This window comes from Sphaeramia orbicularis, chromosome 6, assembly GCF_902148855.1.
Source record: "Sphaeramia orbicularis chromosome 6, fSphaOr1.1, whole genome shotgun sequence".
Taxonomy (NCBI): Eukaryota; Metazoa; Chordata; class Actinopteri; order Kurtiformes; family Apogonidae; genus Sphaeramia; species Sphaeramia orbicularis.
This window is the reverse complement of record NC_043962.1, coordinates 16,620,048-16,631,196: the sequence shown is the minus strand read 5'-3', so window position 1 is coordinate 16,631,196 and position 11,149 is coordinate 16,620,048. Positions and strand designations below refer to the sequence as shown.

Below are 11,149 nucleotides of genomic sequence, written 5' to 3'. Positions count from 1 at the left end.
TGAAAAAACCCACCCAATCTTTTTGAGCGCCCACTCAAAATGACTGAACGGTGATGTGTCTATCAAACTCAACTGCCATTTGTCCCTCCCCCCTTCCCCCCTCTGCGCGTACCCCTCTTCGCATTCCCAGAGGCTGGAGCGCTTGTACAGGAAGCGAAGCCAGAGCTTGGCTAAATAATCCATATTAGGATGGGAAGTTCACCTGCAAACTCTTTTGTCACTAACATAAACCACAAGGAAATGTAACATTAGTCACATATGTATAAACTGGGGCTGTTCTGGAAGAGTGGGGGTGTTAGAGGAAACTGAGTGAGATGTATAGATGCGTGAGCTGGAGGTGTCGGAGCCGAGGTGTACGGGAGCGAAGCAGGGGACGAAGCCTCAGCCGGTGTCGGAGATGGTTCGGCCAGACCGGACTGGACCGGACCATAGAGACGTCGGAGCCCAAGCAGAGCAGAACCTCAGCTGGCGAATTGTTGCTGTGCAGCGCTCGTGAACCCTCGGGAACAAGCATTTCGCGTCCCACTACTCTGGAGGCGTGGCTTCAGAGGGACGTCTGAAGAAAGGGGTTTGGACTTTTGAACTGAGTATTTTCAAAATGTAGCTTGCTCAAACCATTTTTCTAAGATCTCAGAACCACCTTTAATCTAAAATTGCCTATACAGGGTGGGGAAGCAAAATTTACAATGAACATTTAGTTGTTTTTTCTCAGCAGACACTACGTCAATTGTTTTGAAACCAAACATATATTGATGTCATAATCATACCTAACACTATATCCATACCTTTTCAGAAACTTTTGCCCATATGAGTAATCAGGAAAGCAAACGTCAAAGAGTGTGTGATTTGCTGAATGCACTCGTCACACCAAAGGAGATTTCAAAAATAGTTGGAGTGTCCATAAAGACTGTTTATAATGGAAAGAAGAGAATGACTATGAGCAAAACTATTACGAGAAAGTCTGGAAGATACTATTAAAGAAGAATGGGAGAAGTTGTCACCCCAATATTTGAGGAACACTTGCGCAAGTTTCAGGAAGCGTGTGAAGGCAGTTATTGAGAAAGAAGGAGGACACATAGAATAAACACATTTTCTATTATGTCAATTTTCTTGTGGCAAATACATTCTCATGACTTTCAATAAACTAATTGGTCATAAACTGTCTTTCAATCCCTGGCTCAAAATATTGTAAATTTTGCTTCCCCACCCTGTATATGTCAGCCCTTTGATGAACTGGCGAAATGTCCAGGGTGTACCCCGCTTTCACCCATATGTAGCTGGGATAGGCTCCAAGCGACCCCCGTGACTCTAGTGAGAATAAAGCGGGTTCAAAAAATGAATGAAAACGTAGAACAACTTCTCTTGCCTTATGTGCTGTTTTTCCTCCTCTGTTTCCCTCAAATAGGCACAGAACAAACACCTTTTGCGATAGAAATGATTGGAAATGAGCCTAACGTACGGTCCGCCATGCTGGTTTGTTTACATCTACAGTAACTACCACAATTCCTTGCGCTCAGGCAGTTTGGCGTGACTTGCCTGGAACGTTACAAAGTCGTGAGTCGTGGTTTGAAGACTTACGGGCACAAAAACCTGCCAGGAACGCAGCATTAGTACGGATCTGGATGGAAACATGTTCCCGTCCTCTAAGTTTTTGTCTCCGATCACACTCCTCTGCTGTTAAACACATGTAATGACATTATCCCAGTGCAGACAATTTTGGTTTTCTCTGATGTACAATAATACATAACCCTCTAAACCACATATTACGCACAAATTACAGCCTAAGTGTAGCTCTGTTAGACGCAAGAAGAGGTTGCTATGTGACCCCGGCCCTCTCTCTCTCTCTCTCTCTCTCTCTTCTCTCTCTCTCTCGTATCACTCCACTCTAATATCCTGGGTGTGGCTCCACTTAAACACTGAAGCACCATGGGAATTTCTGGCTCCAGATGCTATGGAGCTGCAAGAAAAAGAAAGCAGTAGGAGAACAAAGGAAAACATCGAAGCCACTTGCCGCTCCTTGCTTGCGTGTAGTCTTCAAAAACCACTGTGTAAAAAGTGTGAGTGTGGCCCGGCTATTTGTCGACTGTGTCTTGTCCTAGGCGAAAAAGCACAAAAGTAAGTGAGAATGACAGTTAGAGCAGGAGCACACGAGTCCAGAAAACTGAGAAAGAAGACAGAAGGAGAAATAGTGCGAGAAGTGGATTGGCAAAGACCGGAGAGGGAAAAATTGGTATGCAGGGCTTAACTTTGGCACATTAGCATTCAGTGACTAGTCACTCTCCACTATGTGTTCACTCTGCTATAAATCAAACGGCATGTTTACAGCAGAGGAGTGAACTGCAGAGGAGTGGGGGGGGTGGGGGTGGGTTATTGCTGATGCAAGACACACCATGAGGCCAGACTGTGAACTAAACATTTGATTTGGATTTGATGTGCAGTGCCTACAGACTGACAGGCCACTCTATGCTAACAACATTCAGAAGAACATCTTGATAAGATCGATGGAACTGATAGGTTCACTGGTGTCTGACAGACAACGCAACTTCCTCTGCAGAGAAAGTCTGTCCCTAATTCAAGGCAATGCAATTAGTGATTTCCTCCAGTTCCTATGAGCAAAACCTTTAGTGATACAATCATTTCAGATAGTATCTATGTCTACTCCAAAGAAATATCCACTCGTTAAGACAAGGTTTAACCCATGAAGATCCAGTGCTATTGTGGAAGTTCCAAAATATGGGGTTCTCTTTAGTTCTTTTAAAAACATTTTGTCAAAACGTTTTCATCCATCCATCCATCCATCCATTTTGATCAGTTGGGGCCAGGGTTATGTAAGTGTTTGATCCCTGATCCCAGTAGAAGATGACCTCCCAGTTTTGATATCAAATGACATGAGGTGATTGATTGAATCTGTTTAAGGAACCTGTTGGGACACATCCAAAGGACACATCCAAACAGTTCCAGGAACCTTTGCAGATGTTCCATTTGCATGTTGGTGGGCGGAGTCAGATGGTTCCTCTTATAAATAGGGTGTTTCATCTGCTTTGGTGTCTCACTGTTCTCCAGAAGGACTTCCTGACGAACCAACTGACAAAACACACCTTCACCAGGTGAGAACACCAGTACTTCACTGACTTTTACAGGATTATTGAGGGCGTGTCCATGTTTTTAACCCTGTGTTTTACTGTGTTGTTTCAAACAGGCTATAGACATGGATCAGATGGAAGTGGGCCCTGGGTCAACCTTTCACCCTCGGGATGCTTTATGATGTGAGGACGGATAAGGTCATCCCAGGTCAGTCTGACCATGTACCCTTTAACCCCTGAGTACTGACTGCAGGTCTGCACCTCTACCTGCAGTCAGTACTCAGGGAATACAGGGTTTAATATGTGAACCTTTACCCTAAAGCACAGTTGTCAAACATGTGGCCCGGGGGCCAAATTCGGCCCGCCAAAGGGTCCAGTCCGGCCCCTGGGATGAATTGTGAAATGCAAAAATTACACTGAAGATATTAACAATCAAGTGTGTTAAAATCATTTTAGGTCATTTCAATCTAAAAATAATGAGACCAGTAAAATACTATCGAAATAAACTGTAAATTATGAAAACTGCAAATTTTTCTTTTTGTTTGTGTAAAAAAAAGTCAAATTACACAAAAATGTGTACGTTTACAGACTAGCCTTTAACAGAAAATGTGAATATCTGAATGTCTTAAGAGAAGTATGTGTAATTTTAATCATTTTCTCCCTGTTATTAAATGTTTTGTTTATTTGTAGATCCACTGTGATCTCTAAGTTGTGATTAACATGTATAAATGATAAACGGCGTAATAAAAATAAATGATAAAAGGCGTAATATTGTTAACCTTGCACTTAATTTACTGAAGAATTTTCAGGTTGTTCATATTTCTTCATGTTATGTTCAAGTACAATTCATAGATGTAAACGTTTTCATTACGGAACTTTCTTTTTTTCACTCAAAAGTTCTTATCCTATTATTTATATTATTTGACTGGTCCGGCCCACTTTATATCATATTAGGCTGAATGTGGCCCCTGAACTAAAATGAGTTTGACACCCCTGCCCTAAAGGGTTAATCCTTTAATCCCTGAGTACTGGTTCAAAACAGGTGGAATAACAGAAAAAGACAAAGAGAGGAACTGAAGTTTGACAGTTTTGGACTACATAAGGCACTAGAATGGACATCAATAAGAGATTTAGGATGTTGAACATCAACTGTGAACTGGAACACACGGAACAACAACAAGAATTTGAATTTGGTCCCAGTAGTTTTAGTTTTAATCTCTTTTTTTCAAAGTCAGTCCAGGTGCTTTTTGACACTGTTTAACTCCCTAAAGCCGTTCCACTGAGGAAGAAAAAGAGTAAAATAGACAACAGAAAGAACAAAAACAGCCGAAGTGATCAATAAAATGAACAAAAATAAATAATTGGCCCAGAAAAAAAAGTAACATGAGCCACGTAAGCGACAAACCGAACAAAATTCAATAAAAAGATTATAAAATATATTTTTTTAAATGTAGAAAAATTAACAAAATAAGCAACTAAATTAACAAAAGCAGCAATATATTTACAAAATAATAAATTCGATTAAAAAAAAAAAAAATGCAGAAAATTAACTAAAATGGAGTAAAAAGAAAATTAACTAGTTGAATTTGATCCCAGTAGTTTTAGTTCCATGTTCAAAAAAAAAAAAAAAAAAAGAATAAAATAAGCAACAAAATGAACAAAAACAGCCAAAGTGATCAATAAAATTAACAAAAATGAATCATTAACCAAAACATGAACAAAATAAGACAAAATACAAATAACATGTAGAAAAATAAACAAAATAAGCAACTAAATAAACAAAAATTAATAAAACATGTGTGAAATATTAAGTAACATGACAAATATGCTAAAAAAATTACATAAAATAAAGAGAATAAAAGAAAATAAAATAAGCACCTCGGATTTGAATTTAATCCCAGTGTTTTAGTTTTGGCTTTTTTATTATAAATCAGTCCAGCTGCATTTCAACACTGTTTAACTCCATACAGCAGTCAAAAAAAAAAAAAAAAAAAAAAAAAAAAAAAAAGTAGTAAAATAAGCAACAAAATGAACAAAAACAGCCAAAGTGACCAATAAAATGAACAAAAATGAATAATAAAACAACAAAATAAGTAACATGAACAAACTAAGACAAAATAAAAAACAAAATATAGAAAAATAAACAAGCAACTAAATTAACAATAGTAAACAAAATATTTACATAACAATAAATTAGATGAACTACAATGAAGTAAAAATAAAATAAAATAAGCAACTAGTATTTGAATTTGGTCAGAGTAGTTTTAGTTTTGGCTCTTTTTTTCTAAATCAGACCAGCTGCTTTTCGACACCTGTTTAAATCCATAAAATGAAAAAAAAAAAGAAAAAGAAGAAGAATGATAAACTAACAATTAATAAGTAACAAAATAAGCCACAAACTAAACAAAATTGAAGAAAAAATAAACTAAATGTAGTAAAATAAACAAAATAAGCAACTAAATTAAATGAAATGAATAAAATATGTATAAAATAATAAGTAACATGACGAATATGCAAATAATTAACTAAAATAAAGAAAAAAAAGAGAATAAAATAAGCAACTAGTATTGTAATATGGTCCCAGTAGTTTTAGTTTTGGTTCTTTTTTTCTAAATCAGTCCAGCTGATTTTTTGACACCTGTTTAACTCCATACAAAAGTTCCACGGTCAAAACTCTGTAAAAAAAAAAAAAAAAAAAAAAAAAAAAGTACAAAAAAAAAAAAAAAAAGGAAAATCACCACAACACTGGAAACAACAGGAAAAACAAAACAAAAAAAACAAAAAAAAAACACAAGGAAACAGTAAAAAAAATAAAAAATAAAAAAATTATATTGAGTTGGTCTAACTTACTGCTCAGTGTTTAACCCCCCTTTCCACAGGGGGTGGGGCTTGAGCTGAGCATGCTCAGATTTCTATGGAAAGAACAAGGTCTATTCTATCAGTACAATTGGAAATCTTTCATTTGTGAATGCAGATAGTGTAAATAATATTTTGAGGAAAAAGCTCCGTTTTTTGATTAAAGTAGTAAATGTATGTAAATGAACCTGGATATTTCTGAGATCGTAGTGGGAGAAGAAAACCACAGCAGGTTGAAGTTGGACATGTACTGAGACATTGTGCCTTCTGTTTCCTTCAGGACTGACGCTGTGGGACAAACAATCTCTTCAAGACTTCACGACTGTCAAATCCCAGAACAGCAGCAGCTATCACGTCCTGACCTCTGACACCATCGACTCTAAATCTTCTCTCCTGGATGTTCAAGCCGGTCTGAAGGCCAGTTTCATGAGTGGTTTGATCCAAGTTGAAGGTTCTGCCAAATTTCTGAATGACCACAAACAATTCAAGAACCAGAGCTGAGTTACCCTTCAGTACCACGCCACCACCCACTTCGAGCAGCTGTCCATGACCCGCGCTGAAGCCATGAGCAAACTGCAAGATGGATCCATCGAAAAAAGTCCCGCGACTCATGTGGTCACCGGCATCCTGTACGGCACCAACGCCTTCTTTGTGTTCGACAGCCAAAACGTAAACACCAGCAGCCTTCAGGAAGTCGAGGGCGGCATGAAAGCAATGGTGAACAAGATCCCATCCTTCAGTATTGAAGGACACATCAATTTGAGCCTGACTGAAAATGAACAAGCTCTGACCAAAAACATGACCTGCAAGTTCTACGGCGACTTCATTCTTGAGACCAACCCTGCAACCTTTGAAGATGCAGTGAAGACCTATGTAGAGCTGCCCAAGTTGTTGAAAGCCAGCGGGTACAACTCTGTCCCCCTGAAGGTCTGGCTGATGCCACTGGACAAGTTCAACCTAAAAGCTGTTGAGCTGAAGGGTGAGATCAGCTCCGGACTCCTGTGGAAAGCCGAAAACACTCTAGAGCAGTGGTTCTTAACCTGGGTTTGATCGAACCCTAGGGGTTCGGTGAGTCAGTCTCAGGGGTTCAGCGGAGGTCAAGACACACACTCGACTCATTAGTTGGGTGTGTGTGTCGGGCTAGGTCCGTGTATGTAAACAAACGGCTTCGGAGACTCTTTCTCTGATTGATATCCAATATATGCGGTGTATTGTTGTTGCTTACAGCACTACAACACATCCGGAAGTGTTTATAATCTCTTCCACTCGTCTGACGATTAATTATTTGAGTATTTTCCACATCGTTGTTATGACTTTTGCTACTTCCTGTTAACCACGGAGGCAGCCATGTGTAGCGTTTGTTTACATTTTTCGGTCACCGCACTGGTCAGTTACAATCATGTGACAACCGACGCACCGTCGCGGATGGAGAAATCGTATTACGCTAAAGCCGAGCTAGTGCCATAATAAAACAACGATCACAAAAATACTGAAGGAGTATAACGAGAACTTTTTTTTTTGATACACTACATGCAAATATCTTTTTTTTATGTCAAAATTGCGTGGTTCGGAAAGTTTGGAGCGAGATGAAATGAAAACCGGGTTGACCCGACGGCCTACACATACATATACACAACAGCAGAAGTCACACTGATTTGCAGTAAATAGTCATTATTATTGTAGCCTGATGGAAATTAGGTGATGGGTGTGTGTTAAAATGTTAAAAATGATAGATAGCATAAATACAATAAGTTCATATTGGAATACATAAGGTTAAAAATTAAAACCATTTCAGTGTGGTTGTACTAAAAAAGATCATGTCTTTGTGAAAAGGTATGTAATTTGTTGTAAGTTCATGCACTGTATTGGTTTTGTTCTTTGAGCACAGTGATGTAAATGCACGGTTCATTTTGTGCACCAGTAAAACATATGCCGGTGTCTTGAATTTGAAAAAAATCGTATTGTATTTTTTAATAAAGAAGGGTTCGGTGAATGCGCATATGAAACTGGTGGGGTTCAGTACCGCCAACAAGGTTAAGAACCACTGCTCTAGAGAGTCTGAAGGAAATCAGAATGAGGTGCAACGACTCAATGGTGGACAGAGTGGTCGGGAAACTCCCTCAACTTAAGAAAAATTTGAGTAGTTTCCAAAAACTATGCTGTGACTACACCATGAGCTTTCAAGGCACCATGGAGAAGAAGTTTCCCACCATCCGAGAAGGTCTAGAAGACGCTACCGCTGTGGAAAAACTCTTGGACAACAGAGAAAAGTCCACATTCAGCGACGAAAACTTAAGGAAGTGGTTGGAAAATATAGAGAACGAAGTCACTGTCATTCAGTCGTGCATGGATATCATCGACGGACCCAACGTGAAGATCACCGCCAGTCACCTGGAGTTGGAACGAGAGGTCGTGGCTGCAGATGTGGACCACGCCCTGTGCTTCGTCTTCACCTCAGTCCAACAAGACGACCCCTACCTCCACACCATGGCCGACAACCTGAAATGGCACGATGCGGATCCGGCCGAAGCCGATCCGCTGTCACAGAACCAGTGGTACTGGTCCCAGGACGTGAGGAGCGCAATCAGGACAAAAGCCAAAGAGTTCAGAGATCTGGCGAAACAGCTGCGATCCACCAGCAGAGTCAAGTTCCTGATCATCATCGTAGAGAACCCCAAATACAAAGGAGCCACCGTCTACCACTTCAAAGAAGGAAACCTGGTCAACGAGGACTTCACCAGACCGGATATGCCCAAGGTCACAACAATCACCGACAGAAATGACTTCATCTGGTGTAAGTGACAGACGACTGAACGATGAATAAGAACCACGTGAATGAGTTTACAATTTCCATAAAAATCCAAGTCAGATCATTATGACAATCAGATGTGGTGCATTTACAGGCACTTCAGAAAGAGGATAATCCATAAACCCTGGTTTAGACTTCTTGGTAGTTCTTCTCAGTTCAAGTGGACTACTGTAGGTCTTTTGAAAACGTTTCGTCAAAACATTTTTAAAAGAGCTAAATTAGTCCAGTTGAACTGAGAAGAATGATGACCTGGACAAACGAGAACCTACAGACACCTGGTTTAGACGATTCAGTCTGTTACTGGCTTTAATATAATCAGATTACTGCTGTTATCTGATTATAAAGATCAGATTAGACTGTTTAAATGATCAATAATAATCCGATAATACCACAAATCAGAATTTGTGCATAAGTAGTGACGTAGAATCAAACTTCCTGTTATTGTCTTTAGCTCATCGTGTTCATTTTTGTTCATTTTATTCATTATTTTATTTTAAAAAATTGTTCCGTTTTGCTCATTTTATTCACTATTTTATAAAAAAAAATTGTTCAGTTTTGCTCATTTTATTCATAACTTTATAAAATTTTTCTTTGGTTTTGTTAATTATTTCATTACTTTATTCCATTTTTGTTCAGTTTTGTTGATTATTTTATTAATTTTTTGTTCAGTTTTGCTCATTTTATTCACTATTCTATAAAAGTTTTGTTCAGTTTTGTTCATTTTATTCATTGTTTTATTAAATATTTTTCAGGTTTTTTTTTTTTTTTTCATTATTTTGTTCAATTTTTGATCAGTTTTGCTCATTTTATTCATTACTTTATTCAATTTTTCTTTGGTTTTCATTATTTCATTACTTTATTCACCTTTCATTTAGTTTTGCTCATTTTATTCATTATTTCATTCCATTTTTGTTGGTTTTTTTTGTTCCTTTTTTCATTTTTTCTCGAATTTGTTCAGTTTTGTGGATGTAAACAGGGTCAGGGTGCTGTTGGGGGTCAGAGGTCACAGTTGTGGACACTGATAACAGGTTGTGTTGTTGTTTCTCCAACAGATTTCTGTGATCTCACCCTGGACCTGAACACGGCTCATCAAAAACTCCGTCTGTTCGATGGGAACAAGACGGCGACGTGTGGAGGCGAGAATTCGTATCCTCAACGTCCCGACAGGTTTACAGGACCCAAACAGGTCATGTGCAGGGAGGGGCTTAGCGGGCGCCATTACTGGGAGGTGGAGTGGAGCAACGGCAGTAGTGACGATGTCGGCGTCGGTGTGACGTATAACAGCCTGAGCAGAAGTGACAGCTCCCTCGGCTTCGATCCCAAGTCCTCGTACTTCGGCAGCAGGTTTGGGTCGTACTTCCGCACTCACATTGAAGAGCAGCGCGTGTTCGTTCCTTCTGGTGACCTCAGTCGCATCGGTGTGTTCCTGGACTGGCCTGCGGGGACGCTGTCCTTCTACAAAGCAGTCCTCAACACCCTCACCCACCTCCACACCTTCTACGACACCTTCACTGAGCCTGTGTTCACTGGCTTCTGGAACAGCACAGACTCCACCTACGTCACCCTCTGCCCTTTTAACTAAACATACACTTTCATTTGGTGTTTTTCGCTCCAGAAAAGCATCACAGAAGTGGGCGTGGTTAAAACGGCTAGAGTTTAGACCGGCGCTGATTCAGATTTAGATGATTTTTAGCTGATCTGATGATAGGACATGAGCTGTTGTAGAGGCAACGCCTTTGTCATCTTCTTTGGTGGCGTATTCCTCACCATCTTCCTCACCATCTTCTTTACCGTCTTCCTCACCGTCTTCACCGTCTTCCTCACCGTCTTCACCATCTTCCTCACCGTCTTCCTCACCGTCTTCCTCACCGTCTTCACCGTCTTCACCATCTTCACCATCGTCCTCACCGTCTTCACTACCATCTTCCTCACCGTCTTCCTCACTGTCTTCACCGTCTTCCTCACCGTCTTCACCGTCTTCCTCACCGTCTTCACCGTCTTCCTCACCGTCTTCACCGTCTTCCTCACCGTCTTCACCGTCTTCCTCACCGTCTTCCTCACCGTCTTCCTCACCGTCTTCCGTACTGTCTTCACCGTCTTCCTCACGTCTTCCTACCGTCTTCCACCGTCTTCGTCACCGTCTTCGTCACCGTCTTCTCACCGTCTTCCTCACCGTCTTCCTCACCGTCTTCCTTACCCTTCCTTACTCTTACCTCTTTGTCACCGTCTTCCTCACCGTCTTCCTCACCGTCTTCCTCACCGTCTTCCTCACCGTCTCCTCACCATCTTCCTCACCAACTTCCTCACCAACTTCCTCACCGTCTTCCTTACCCTCTTTGTCACCGTCTTCGTCACCATCTTCCTCACCAACTTCATAACCGTCTTCCTCACCGTCTTCCTT

The 11,149-nt window shown here is 40.3% G+C and overlaps 1 pseudogene; it reads left to right on the top strand.

Moving 5' to 3' along the window:
• The first annotated feature begins 2,125 nt into the window (after positions 1-2,125).
• LOC115421017 (neoverrucotoxin subunit alpha-like) lies at positions 2,126-10,330 on the top strand (annotated as a pseudogene).
• Positions 10,331-11,149: the final 819 nt, after the last annotated feature.